Here is a 13974-nt window from a genome sequence, read left to right on the forward strand (position 1 = left end):
AAGAAGCTAGACGATGCTCTATGGGCCTACAGGACAGCCTTCAAGACCCCTATTGGCATGTCACCATACCAACTAGTATTTGGCAAGGCTTGCCACTTGCCAGTTGAACTGGAGCATAGAGCCTTCTAGGCTCTAAAACTACTGAATTTTGATGAGCAAGCTGCTGGAGAAAATAAATTAATGCAACTCAATGAGCTAGAAGAGTTTAGAAATCAAGCATATGAGAATGCAAAAATCTACAAAAAGAACACAAAAAGGTGGCATGACCAAAAGATAGTAAGACGGGTGTTTACTGAAGGACAGAAGGCGTTACTCTACAACTCAAGACTCAAGTTCTTCCCCCTGGAAAACTTAAGTCTCGATGGTCAGGACCTTTCACCATACTCAAAGTGTTTTCCTATGGTCATGTAGAGCTCATGGAGGAAAAAACTTAGAGAAATTTTTCTGTCAATGGCCATAGACTCAAAACAATACTTGGGAGGCTCCTTGGAGGAGCAGAGAGTGAGCTACAAGCTCAGCTAAAGATGAAGGAATGTCAAGCTAATGATAGTAAAGAAGCGCTAGTTGGGAGGCACCCCAACACTTTATCCTTTTTGATTTAATTGCTTCTCTTAGAAGTAGTTTAAATTCTGTTGCTTTAGATAGTTTAATTTTCAGTAATTAGGATTAGTTTACAATTGTAGATTAGAAAGTTTGATATTAGCTTTGATAGCTAGATTTTCTTTACACTCTCTTATTTCTTTCTATTTAGGAATTGGAACTTGATGAATGCATAACTAATGATGAGTGAATGGGCTGAGAACTAGCTAAAGTGCTAAGTTTGGTGTGGCCTCTCACCCACTTAATTTAGGCTTACAAATAATTAATAGTTTGATTTTGGAGAGTAAGTCCAGAGATTAATTTGGTGTGGCCACCACCAAAGATCACATAGCAGCCTAAGTCACCCAATTTGAAAGCACTTAATGCTTTGGGTAAAAACATCAATGTGGTTTAATGAGTTCAGAGGAATTGGAATCAAAAGAAAATGAAAAGATTGATGTTATTCCACTCTTATGAACACATTAAATACACAATGATGAAACCAATTTATTAAGATGCCAAAGAATTAAGTTTGGTGTCCCAAGGGACACCCATCAGTTGTAATCCAATTCATTCTTGATGAGAAGGAATGTGAATGGGTTCTTTTGTCATTACTAATGGGTTCAGTTTCAATTTCAGGAGAAAAGATGGGGCCCACATGGTAAACAACTCACAAAACAAGGAAGTCAAAGTGTACTTGCACCTTGGAACTCGACACACGCAGAAGACACTGTGAGAAAGGAGTTGGCGCCTTTTCCCACGCTAGGTGCCACTCCCCAAAGTGGGAAAACATTTAACCCTTTTTATTTCCTACCCTTCAAACCACAACATTCACCCATTATAAAAGCTCCACCCCCCATCCCCTATCCCACTTCAACAACCCCACATCCCTCACCTTCGCTTCTCTTTTCATCTTCTACTATCTCTCATCCCCTACTTTCTTCTTTTTTTTCTTGATTGGGACAATCAAGTCCTAAGTTTGGTGTTTGAGCAAAACCTTGTTTTGCCTTCTCTTTCTTTTAACCCCTATTTTTTTACAACCTCAAGCACACTCTTCCAACCTAATGGCACCACCAAAAAGCTCAGCCTCAAAGAAAAGAAAAACCAAGGAACCAACTTTTGGATCCTCAAGCTCTTTTAATGACTACAAGTTCCTCTTCGCATTCAACCAAAATCAATTCTATGGTTGGGTGAGTGAGAGGAAAATCATTCCAAAAGTTGGGTTTCAACTAGGGAGGGATGAGCATATTGAAATCAACATTGAGATCGACAATAGGGGTTGGTCACTTCTATGCAACCCACCGAGGAAAGTGGTAGAAAGCTTGGTGAGGGAATTCTATGCCAACGTAATGCCTCAACCAGGATAACACTATGGCTACGTTATCTATGTAAGGGGGAAGTCCATTGACTACAGCCCCTCTAGCATAGAAAGAATGCTAATGGTGAAGAGGACAAGCTCCACTCGGAGCTATGAAGAGAGAATAAAGTAGCAAGACCCTAGGTTTGAAGAGATCCTGAATGAAATTTGTGTGATGAATGTGCCTTGGATAAATGACAATGATGGGATACCCAAGCAATTGAGGAGAAGGGATTTGAGCCCCCAAGCTAGAGGGTGGCTAGAATTTGTGAGGAGGTCCCTAATCCCAACATCCAACACTTCAGAGGTGACCAAGGAGAGAGCTATGCTCATCAACAGTATCATGAGAGGAGAAAACATCAACGTCGGGGAGATGATCGACAACAACATCAACAAAGTGCTGAAAAGCACTAGTGACAACACAAGGTTGGCATTCCCCAGCATTATACAGAAGCTATGTAATGAGGCTGGAGTTGAAAAGATCAGTGATGAAGTACTTGTGAAGCAAGACAAGTTCATAACTGCCAAAAAGATGGCCAAAGTGGTGGTTGTCCACCCACTCAACAAGGCTAGAGAACGAAGAGCTCATGCTCATGAACCACAACAATGAGAAGAAGAGGAAAAGGCAGAAGAGCAACCACACTTCCTGGCACTTCAACCACCACCACACTACCAATATCAGCAATTTCCAGAGGGATTCAACTGGGAGCAATTGCAAGGAGATGTACACCAAATGAAGGGAGACCTACACCACTTGAGGGAAGATGTCAATCAACTCAATGAGACTCAGCAACAACAATGGAGCCAAGTCAACCAGAACATTCAGCAACTCCAAGGGGGCTTTGAGAACCTCAAGGAGCAGCAAGATCAGATTAACTGGACAAAATAGCGGAGCAAGGCAAGTGGCAACCGAGGAACTTGGCTAAATTCAGAAATCTCTATGATGCCAGGACCATATCCAAGTGGCAGTATGACATCAACACACAAGCAAAGCTAGATCACTTATGTAACGCTGTAGCCGCTCTAAACCCAGGATACCCAACCTTCATGCAAGGGATGGAAGAGCTAAGTGCAAGACAAGAATAAATCCTAGCCAAACATAAGAAAGATGAAAGAAATTACATGAGGAGGCTAGGATTTTGGAAGCCCAAGGATACCAAGGCTTAAGAAGGTTCCTCCAAGCCAGGTGAAAGTGGCTCATCCCCTTCCAAGAAGAAGGACAAAGGGAAGGGGCCAATGAACTAAAGATGAAGCTGCTCAAGGTTGTTGAGTCCCATGGTTCACACTTTCCAATTTCTGGATTCTGGTTAAGCCTTTGCTTTATTTACTTCTTAAATAATCATGCTAGGATAGTTTATGTTTTATGCTTAGTTTTAATTCCTATTTAAAGTCTTTATGAGGTTTTTTTACAAGAAAGAAAATGCCATGTATTTCAAGTCTTCATCTCAACTTAAAAAAAGTAGAGCTTGTCTCCATAAGAGTTACTGTGAGTTGTGCAAAAACAATAAGAGAGATCAAGGTCAAGAGGGATCATCAAACAAACTAAGAAACAATAAACTAAGTGTAGAACCTTGGATGAACTAAAAAGAAAATGAGTCATAGAGGGCAACTAGTCCAAGAAGGTATAACAAAGGAAGGCTAAGGGGTGTTCCTTGAATATCCATAGAACCAAGAGGTAGTAAGCAATAAAGGCCCAAGGCTCTGAGCATCAACTACTGGGATAGAAAAAGAAACATTAAAAAGTTCAAAAAGAATTAATGATCTTAGTAGATGCTTGTGGTGAAGATGTGTCAAGAAGAAACCTGGGCAAGTAAATTCTTAGGGGTGTCTCAACACCCAGTACCCTAAAACTAACTAGTTTGGGAGTGCTAATTGAAAGCCTAATTAAAGGGTTGTCTTGAGACAAAACACTTAGAGTCGTGGTCAAGAAAGTAAAACAAACATTCAAGGTGACAATCAATAGAAAGGACCCCTGAAGCCTATACCTAAAGGAACCCTCAAGGGTCCAAGAGCTTTCCATGACAATTAAAACATTGATACATGTGTTGGACACTTAGTTTAACTCTTAGTTGTATAGCAATCATTCGAAGCCAAGGCCTCAAGATATAAAGGTTTACTGGTGGACGAAATTGTGATCTTATTCATTGTAATTGGATTTTAGAAATTGGCACGAGTGGACACAAGTCCGTTCAACTAACCAGCAAGTGTACTGGGTCGTCCAAGTAATAAACCTTACGTGAGTAAGGGTCGATCCCACAGAGATTGTTGGTATGAAGCAAGCTATGGTCACCTTGCAAATCTCAGTTAGGCAGAAAAAAGGGGAATTGTGATTATTGGAATAAATAATAAATAAAAAGCAATAATAAAAGGGATAGAATACTTATGCAGATTCATTGGTGGGAATTTCAGATAAGAGGATGGAGATGCTGTATGGCTCAAGAACGCCTGATCTCCTACTGCTTCTACTCAATCCTTCTTACTCCTTTCCATGGCAAGCTTTGTATAGGGGTTCACCATCAACTGTGGCTACTTTCATCCTCTCGGGAAAATGATCCTATGCGGTTGTCAGTCGCACGGCTAATCGTCTGGAGGCATCACCCATGGCTGATGGCTACATCCCATCCTCGCAGTGAAAACTAATGCTCACGCACTCTGTCACAGTACGGCTAATCACCGGTTGGTTCCCTCCCCTACTGGAATAGAATCCCTCTTTTGCGTCTGTCACTAACGCCCAGCAGGTTACAAGTTTGAAGCACGTCACAGTCATTCATTACCGGAATCCTACTCGGAATACCACAGACAAGGTTAGACTTTCCGGATTCCCAGGATCCTACTCGGAATACCACAGACAAGGTTAGACTTTCCGGATCCTCATAAATGTCGCCATCCATCTAGCTTATACCACGAAGATTCTGTTGGGGAATCTAAGAGATACGCATTCAAGCTCTGTTGCATGTAGAACGGAAGTGGTTGTCAATCACGCGCGTTCATAAGTGAGAATGATAATGAGGGTAATTTGACTCATAACATTCATCATGTTCTTGGGTACGAATGAATATCTTGGAATAAGAATAAGAGAGATTTGAATAAAAGATAATAGAATTGCATTAATACTTGAGGTACAGCAGAGCTCCACACCCTTAATCTATGGTGTGCAGAAACTCCACCGTTGAAAATACATAAGCAAAAGGTTCAGGCATGGCCGAATGGCCAGCCCTCTCCTAACGTGATCAATGATCTCCTAAGATGAAGAATAAAACAAAACTGAGACCAAAGATGAAACGTGGTCAAAAGACATCTAATACATTAGATAAATGTTCTATTTATACTAGATTAGCTACTAGGGTTTACATGAGTAAGTAATTGATGCATAAATTCACTTCCGGGGCCCACTTGGTGTATTCTTGGGCTGAGCTTGATTAATCCACGAGTTGAGGCATTTCTTGGAGTTGAACTCCGAGTTATGACGTGTTTTGGGCGTTCAACTCCGGATAATGACGTTTTTCTGGCGTTTAACTCCAGACAGCAGCTTGTACTTGGCGTTCAACGCCAAGTTACGTCGTCATTCTTCGAATAAAGTATGGACTATTATATATTGCTGGAAAGCCCTGGATGTCCACTTTCCAACGCCGTTGAGAGCGCGCCAATTGGAGTTCTGTAGCTCCAGAAAATCCATTTCGAGTGCAGGGAGGTCAGATTCCAACAGCATCAGCAGTCCTTTTGTCAGCCTTCTTCAGAGTTTTGCTCAAATCCCTCAATTTCAGTCAGAATTTACCTGAAATCACAGAAAAACACACAAACTCATAGTAAAGTCCAGAAATGTGAATTTATCATAAAAACTAATGAAAACATCCCTAAAAGTAGCTCAAACTTACTAAAAACTATATAAAAATAATGCCAAAAAGCGTATAAATTATCCGCTCATCACAACACCAAACTTAAATTGTTGCTTGTCCCCAAGCAACTGAAAATCAAATAGGATAAAAGAAGAGAATATACTATAAATTCCAGAATATCAATGAATATTAATTTAATTAGATGAGCGGGACTTGTAGCTTTTTGCTTCTGAACAGTTTTGGCATCTCACTTTTTCCTTTGAAGTTTAGAGTGATTGGCTTCTCTAGGAACTTAGAATTTCAGATAGTGTTATTGACTTTCTTAGTTAAGCATGTTGATTCTTGAACACAGCTACTTATGAGTCTTGGCCGTGGCCCTAAGCACTTTGTCTTCCAGTATTACCACCGGATACACAAATGCCACAGACACATGACTGGGTGAACCTTTTCAGATTGTGACTCAGCTTTGCTAGAGTTCCCAGTTAGTGGTGTCCAGAGCTCTTAAGCACACTCTTTTGGATCACGACTTTAACCACTCAGTCTCAAGCTTTTCACTTGGACCTTCATGACACAAGCACATGGTTAGGGACAGCTTGATTTAGCTGCTTAGGCCTGGATTTAACTTCCTTGGGCCCTCCTATCCATTGATGCTCAAAGCCTTGGATCCTTGCTACCCTTGCCTTTTGGTTTTAAGGGCTATTGGCTTTTTCTGCTTGCTTTTTCTTTCTATTTTTTTTTTTCGCCATTTTTTTTTCGCACAAGCTTTTGCTTTTCACTGCTTTTTCTTGCTTCAAGAATCAATTCATGAATTTTTCAGTTCAGCAATAACATTTCTCTTTGTTCATCATTCTTTCAAGAGCCAACAATTTTAACACTCATAAACAACAAGATCAAAAATATGCACTGTTCAAGCATTCATTCAGAAAACAAAAAGTATTGCCACCACATCAATATAATTAAATTAAATTCAATAATAAATTCGAAATCTATGTACTTCTTGTTCTTTTGAATTAAAACATTTTTCATTTAAGAGAAGTGAAGGATTAATGGATTTTATTCATAGCTTTAAGGCATGGTTACATACTAATGATCATGAAATAAAGACACAAAACATATATAAACACAATATTAAAAACGAAAAACAGAAAGAAAATAAAGAAGAAGGAATGAATCCACCTTTAGTGGCGTCTTCTTCTTGAAGGACCAATGATGTTCTTCAACTCTTCTATGTCCCTTCCTTGCCTTTGTTGCTCCTCCCTCATTGCTCTTTGATCTTCTCTTATTTCTTGGAGAATGATGGAGTGCTCATGATGTTCCACCCTTAATTGCTTCCAATATTTGTGTGGAGGACAACTTATCCCCTGAGGTATCTCAGGGATCTCTTGATTTGCAGCCACATGTTCTAACCAACTGAGCTATTCCAGCTTATATATAAGTCTTTCCATTGAGGTTTCTCTGGCCTTAGGTGCCATTAATGGTAATGGAAAAGCAAAAAGCTATGCTTTTACCACACCAAACTTAAAATATTGCTCGTCCTCGAGCAAGAAAAGAAAGAAGAGAAGAAGAAGAAGATGGAGGTGAGTGAGGGGAGATGGATTCGGCTATATGGGTGGGGTTGGGTGGGAAAGAGGAGGTTGATGTGAATGGTGAATGGGGTGATTGGGAAGAGGATTTGAGGTGATTGATGAAGAAGATTGGGAATTGTGACATGGGGAATTCAAATCACAAAAATAGGATTAGGAGGGAAGGTGGGAATATGGTAGGTGGGGATCCTGTGGGGTCCACAGATCCTGAGGTGAAAAGAAATACCATTCCTTCACCATATAGGCATGAAAAATGCCTTCATGCATCATTCTGGCGTTCAAACGCCCATTGGTGCATGTTCTGGGCGTTCAACGCCCATGTGATGCATGTTTCTGGCGTTGAACGCCAGTTTCATGCTTGTTCCTGGCGTTCAGCGCCAGTTTGTCCTCTCTGTGCACCATCCTGGCGTTTAACGCCAGGTTGTTGCTTGTTTTGGGCGTTCAGCGCCAGAATGGTGCTCTGTTCTGGCGTTAAACGCCGGCCAGATGCACCTTCTGGGCGTTGAACGCCAGCCCGTGCGTCCTCTAGGGTGAAAAATTTTTTTCTTCTGTTTTTGACTCTGTTTTTAATTTTTTTTTATTTTTTCGTGACTCCTCATGATCATGTACCTAATTAAACACAAAAATAACAAAGAAACAAAATAAAATAAAATTAGATAAATAAAATTGGGTTGCCTCCCAACAAGCGCTTCTTTAGTGTCAATAGCTTGACAGTGGCTCTCATGGAGCCACCAGGTGATCAGGTCAATGTTGTATAGTTGTCCACACCAAACTTAGAGTTTGGATATGGGATCTTAACACCAAACTTAGAGTTTGGTTGTGGCCTCACAACACCAAACTTAGAATTTGACTGTGTGGGCTCTTCTTGACTCTGAACTGTGAGAAGCTCTTCATGCTTACTCTCTTTTGTCACAGAGGGATGGCCATGTGCCTTAAACACAAGGTAGTCCCCATTCAATTGAAGGACTAACTCACCTCTGTTAACATCTATCACAGCTTCTGCTGTGGCTAGGAAAGGTCTTCCTAGGATGATGCATTCATCATCTTCCTTCCTAGTGTCTAGGATTATAAAATCAGCAGGGATGTAAAGGCCTTCAACCTTTACTAGCACGTCCTCTACTATTCCATAAGCTTGTCTCACTGACTTGTCTGCCAATTGTAATGAGAACAAGGCAGGTTGTACCTCAATGATCCCTAGCTTCTCCATTACAGAGAGTGGCATCAGATTTATCCCTGACCCCAGATCACATAGAGCTTTTTCAAAGCTCATGGTGCCAATGGTGCAAGGTATTAAGAACTTGCCAGGATCTTGTTTCTTTTGAGGTAGAGTTTTCTGAATCCAAGTATCTAGTTCACTAATGAGCAAGGGAGGTTCACTTTCCCAAGTCTCATTACCAAACAGCTTGGCATTCAGCTTCATGATAGCTCCTAAGTATTGAGCAACTTGCTCTCCAGTCACATCTTCATCCTCTTCAGAGGATGAATAGTCTTCAGAGCTCATGAATGGCAGAAGGAGATTTAATGGAATTTCTATGGTCTCTGTATGAGCCTCAGATTCCTCAGGATCCTTAATAGGAAACTCCTTCTTGCTTGAAGGACATCCCAGGAGGTCTTCCTCACTAGGATTTTCGTCCTCCTCCTCCCCTATGCATTCGGCCACTTTGATTAAATCAATGGCCTTGCACTCTCCTTTTGGATTCTCTTCTGTATTGCTTGGGAGAACACTGGGAGGAGTTTCAATGACTTTCTTACTCAGCTGGCCTACTTGTGCTTCCAGATTTCTGATGGAGGATCTTGTTTCATTCATGAAACTGAAAGTGGCCTTTGACAGATCAGAGACTATATTGGCTAAATTGGAATTGTTTTGTTCAGAATTCTCTGTCTGTTGCTGAGAAGATGATGGATATGGCTTACTATTGTTCAGCCTATTGCGTCCACCATTATTAAAGCCTTGTTGAGGCTTTTGTTGATCCTTCCAGGAGAAATTTGGATGATTTCTCCATGATGGGTTATAGGTGTTTCCATAAGGTTCACCCATGTAATTAACCTCTGCCATGGCAGGGTTCTCAGGATCATAAGCTTCTTCAGAAGCTGCCTCTCTAGTACTGTTGGATGCATGTTGCAATCCATTCAGATTTTGAGAGATTATGTTGACCTGTTGAGTCAACATTTTGTTCTGAGCCAATATGGCATTCAGAGCATCAATTTCAAGAACTCCTTTCTTCTGAGGTACCCCATTATTCACGGAATTCCTCTCAGAGGTATACATGAACTGGTTGTTTGCAACCATGTCAATGAGTTCTTGAGCCTCTTCAGGCGTTTTCTTTAGGTGAATAGATCCACCTGCAGAATGGTCCAATGACATTTTCGAAAATTCAGAGAGACCATAGTAGAATATATCTAATAGGTTCCATTCTGAAAACATGTCAGATGGACATCTTTTGGTCAGCTGCTTATATCTTTCCCAAGCTTCATAGAGGGATTCACCATCTTTTTGTTTGAAGGTTTGAACATCCACTCTCAGCTTGCTCAGCTTTTGAGGAGGAAAGAATTTATCCAAGAAGGCAGTGACCAGCTTATCCCAGGAGTCCAGGCTATCCTTAGGTTGTGAATCCAACCATATTCTAGCTCTGTCTCTTACAGCAAAAGGGAAAAGCATGAGTCTGTAGACTTCAGGATCAACTCCATTCGTCTTCACAGTCTCACAGATCTGCAAGAACTCAGTTAAGAACTGATAAGGATCTTCAGATGGAAGTCCATAAAACTTGCAGTTTTGTTGCATCAAAGCAACTAATTGAGGCTTAAGCTCAAAGTTATTGGCTCCAATGGCAGGAATGGAGATGCTTCTTCCATCAAACTTGGATGTTGGTTTTGTGAAGTCACCAAGCATTCTCCTTGCATTATTATTATTATTATTATTTTCGGCTGCCATGTCCTTCTCTTGTTCTAAAATTTCTGAAAGGTTGTTTCTGGATTGTTGTAATTTGGCTTCTCTTAATTTTCTCTTCAGAGTCCTTTCAGGTTCTGGATCAACTTCAACAAGAGTGCCCTTTTCCCTGTTCCTACTCATATGAAAGAGAAGAAAACAAGAAAAGAAAGAGGAATCCTCTATGTCACAGTATAGAGATTCCTTTATGTTAGTAGAAGAAGAAAGGGGTAGAAGAAAGAAGAAGGATGGATTCGGATTCTTAGATGAAGAGAGGTGAAGAGAAGTGTTAGTAATTAAATAATTAAATAGAATAAGGGAAGAGAAGAGAAATTTTCAAAAATAATTTTAAAAAGGGGTTAGTGATTTTCGAAAATTAAAGATAAAATATAATTAAAATTAGAATTTAAAACAAAAAAAATTTTTGAAAAAGAGAGGGAGGTAATTTTGAAAATTAGAGAGGAAAAAGTAGTTAGGTGGTTTTGAAAAAGATAAGAAACAAACAAAAAGTTAGTTAGTTGATTGAAAAAGATTTGAAATCAAATTTTGAAAAAGATGAGAATATAAGGGGTTAGATAAGATGTTTTGAAATCAAATTTGAAAAAGATAAAATTTTGAAAAAGATAAGATAAAAAGATAAAAAGATTTTTAAGAAAAAGATATTTTGAAAAAGATTTAATTTTTAAAATTACTTAACTAACAAGAAACTACAAGATAAGATTCTAGAAATTAAAGATTGAACCTTTCTTAACAAGAAAGTAACAAACTTCAAATTTTGAACCAATCACATTAATTGTTAGCTAAATTTTCGAAAATTTGATAAAAAGATAAGAAAAAGATTTTGAAAATATTTTGAAAAATAATTTTTGAAATTTTCGAAAATTATATAAAAAATGAAAAAGATATGATTTTTGAAAAAGATTTTGAAAAGATAAGATTTTTAAAATTGAAATTTTGACTTGACTTGTAAGAAACAACTAATTTTAAAAATTTTTGACCAAGTCAACCCAAAATTTCGAAAATTTGGAGGAAAATAAGGAAAAGATATTTTTTTTATTTTTTTGAATTTTTAATGATGAAAGAGAAAAACAACAAAAATACTCAATGCATGAAATTTTTAGATCAAAACAATGAATGCATGCAAGAATGCTATGAATGTCAAGATGAACACCAAGAACACTTTGAAGATCATGATGAACATCAAGAACATAATTTTGAAAAAATTTTTTTTAATGCAAATAAAACATGCAAGACACCAAACTTAGAAATCTTTAATGCATGGAAAATATGAATGCAAAAATGCACATGAAAAACAACAAACAACACAAAACAAGAAATCATCAAGATCAAACAAGAAGACTTGTCAAGAACAACTTGAAGATCATGAAGAACACTATGGATGCATGAGATTTTCGAAAAAATGCAAGAAAAATTGTAAAAGCATGCAATTGACACCAAACTTAAAAATTAACACAAGACTCAAACAAGAAACACAAAATATTTTTGATTTTTATGATTTTCTAATTTTTTTGTATTTTTATTTTAATTTTTTTTTCGAAAATATTTGTGAAGAAAACGAAAAAGAAAAGAAAAATTTTGAAAAAGTTTTTGAAAAGAAAATTACCTAATCTGAGCAACAAGATGAACCGTCAGTTGTCCACACTCGAACAATCCCCGGCAACGGCGCCAAAAACTTGGTGGACGAAATTGTGATCTTATTCATTGTAATTGGATTTTAGAAATTGGCACGAGTGGACACAAGTCCGTTCAACTAACCAGGAAGTGTACTGGGTCGTCCAAGTAATAAACCTTACGTGAGTAAGGGTCGATCCCACAGAGATTGTTGGTATGAAGCAAGCTATGGTCACCTTGCAAATCTCAGTTAGGCCGAAAAAAGGGGAATTGTGATTATTGGAATAAATAATAAATAAAAAGCAATAATAAAAGGGATAGAATACTTATGCAGATTCATTGGTGGGAATTTCAGATAAGAGGATGGAGATGCTGTATGGCTCAAGAACGCCTGATCTCCTACTGCTTCTACTCAATCCTTCTTACTCCTTTCCATGGCAAGCTTTGTATAGGGGTTCACCATCAACTGTGGCTACTTTCATCCTCTCGGGAAAATGATCCTATGCGGTTGTCAGTCGCACGGCTAATCGTCTGGAGGCATCACCCATGGCTGATGGCTACATCCCATCCTCGCAGTGAAAACTAATGCTCACGCACTCTGTCACAGTACGGCTAATCACCGGTTGGTTCCCTCCCCTACTGGAATAGAATCCCTCTTTTGCGTCTGTCACTAACGCCCAGCAGGTTACAAGTTTGAAGCACGTCACAGTCATTCATTACCGGAATCCTACTCGGAATACCACAGACAAGGTTAGACTTTCCAGATTCCCAGGATCCTACTCGGAATACCACAGACAAGGTTAGACTTTCCGGATCCTCATAAATGTCGCCATCCATCTAGCTTATACCACGAAGATTCTGTTGGGGAATCTAAGAGATACGCATTCAAGCTCTGTTGCATGTAGAACGGAAGTGGTTGTCAATCACGCGCGTTCATAAGTGAGAATGATAATGAGGGTAATTTGACTCATAACATTCATCATGTTCTTGGGTACGAATGAATATCTTGGAATAAGAATAAGAGAGATTTGAATAAAAGATAATAGAATTGCATTAATACTTGAGGTACAGCAGAGCTCCACACCCTTAATCTATGGTGTGCAGAAACTCCACCGTTGAAAATACATAAGCAAAAGGTTCAGGCATGGCCGAATGGCCAGCCCTCTCCTAACGTGATCAATGATCTCCTAAGATGAAGAATAAAACAAAACTGAGACCAAAGATGAAACGTGGTCAAAAGACATCTAATACATTAGATAAATGTTCTATTTATACTAGATTAGCTACTAGGGTTTACATGAGTAAGTAATTGATGCATAAATTCACTTCCGGGGCCCACTTGGTGTATTCTTGGGCTGAGCTTGATTAATCCACGAGTTGAGGCATTTCTTGGAGTTGAACTCCGAGTTATGACGTGTTTTGGGCGTTCAACTCCGGATAATGACGTTTTTCTGGCGTTTAACTCCAGACAGCAGCTTGTACTTGGCGTTCAACGCCAAGTTATGTCGTCATTCTTCGAATAAAGAATGGACTATTATATATTGCTGGAAAGCCCTGGATGTCTACTTTCCAACGCCGTTGAGAGCGCGCCAATTGGAGTTCTGTAGCTCCAGAAAATCCATTTCGAGTGCAGGGAGGTCAGATTCCAACAGCATCAGCAGTCCTTTTGTCAGCCTTCTTCAGAGTTTTGCTCAAATCCCTCAATTTCAGTCAAAATTTACCTGAAATCACAGAAAAACACACAAACTCATAGTAAAGTCCAGAAATGTGAATTTATCATAAAAACTAATGAAAACATCCCTAAAAGTAGCTCAAACTTACTAAAAACTATATAAAAATAATGCCAAAAAGCGTATAAATTATCCGCTCATCATTTACTCACATTGATTTGCTTGGGACAAGCAAAGCTTACGTTTGGTGTTGTGATGACTTGCATCATCTACCCTTCTTTCTTGCATAAAGCAGATCATAAAAGAGCATAAATCTCATTATCAGTACAATTCATGCATTATTTGATGAATATTATGGTACACTACTTTGAGATGAGTTGTGCTGAATTTC

This window comes from Arachis hypogaea, chromosome 3 (genome assembly GCF_003086295.3).
Source record: "Arachis hypogaea cultivar Tifrunner chromosome 3, arahy.Tifrunner.gnm2.J5K5, whole genome shotgun sequence".
NCBI classification, from domain to species: Eukaryota; Viridiplantae; Streptophyta; class Magnoliopsida; order Fabales; family Fabaceae; genus Arachis; species Arachis hypogaea.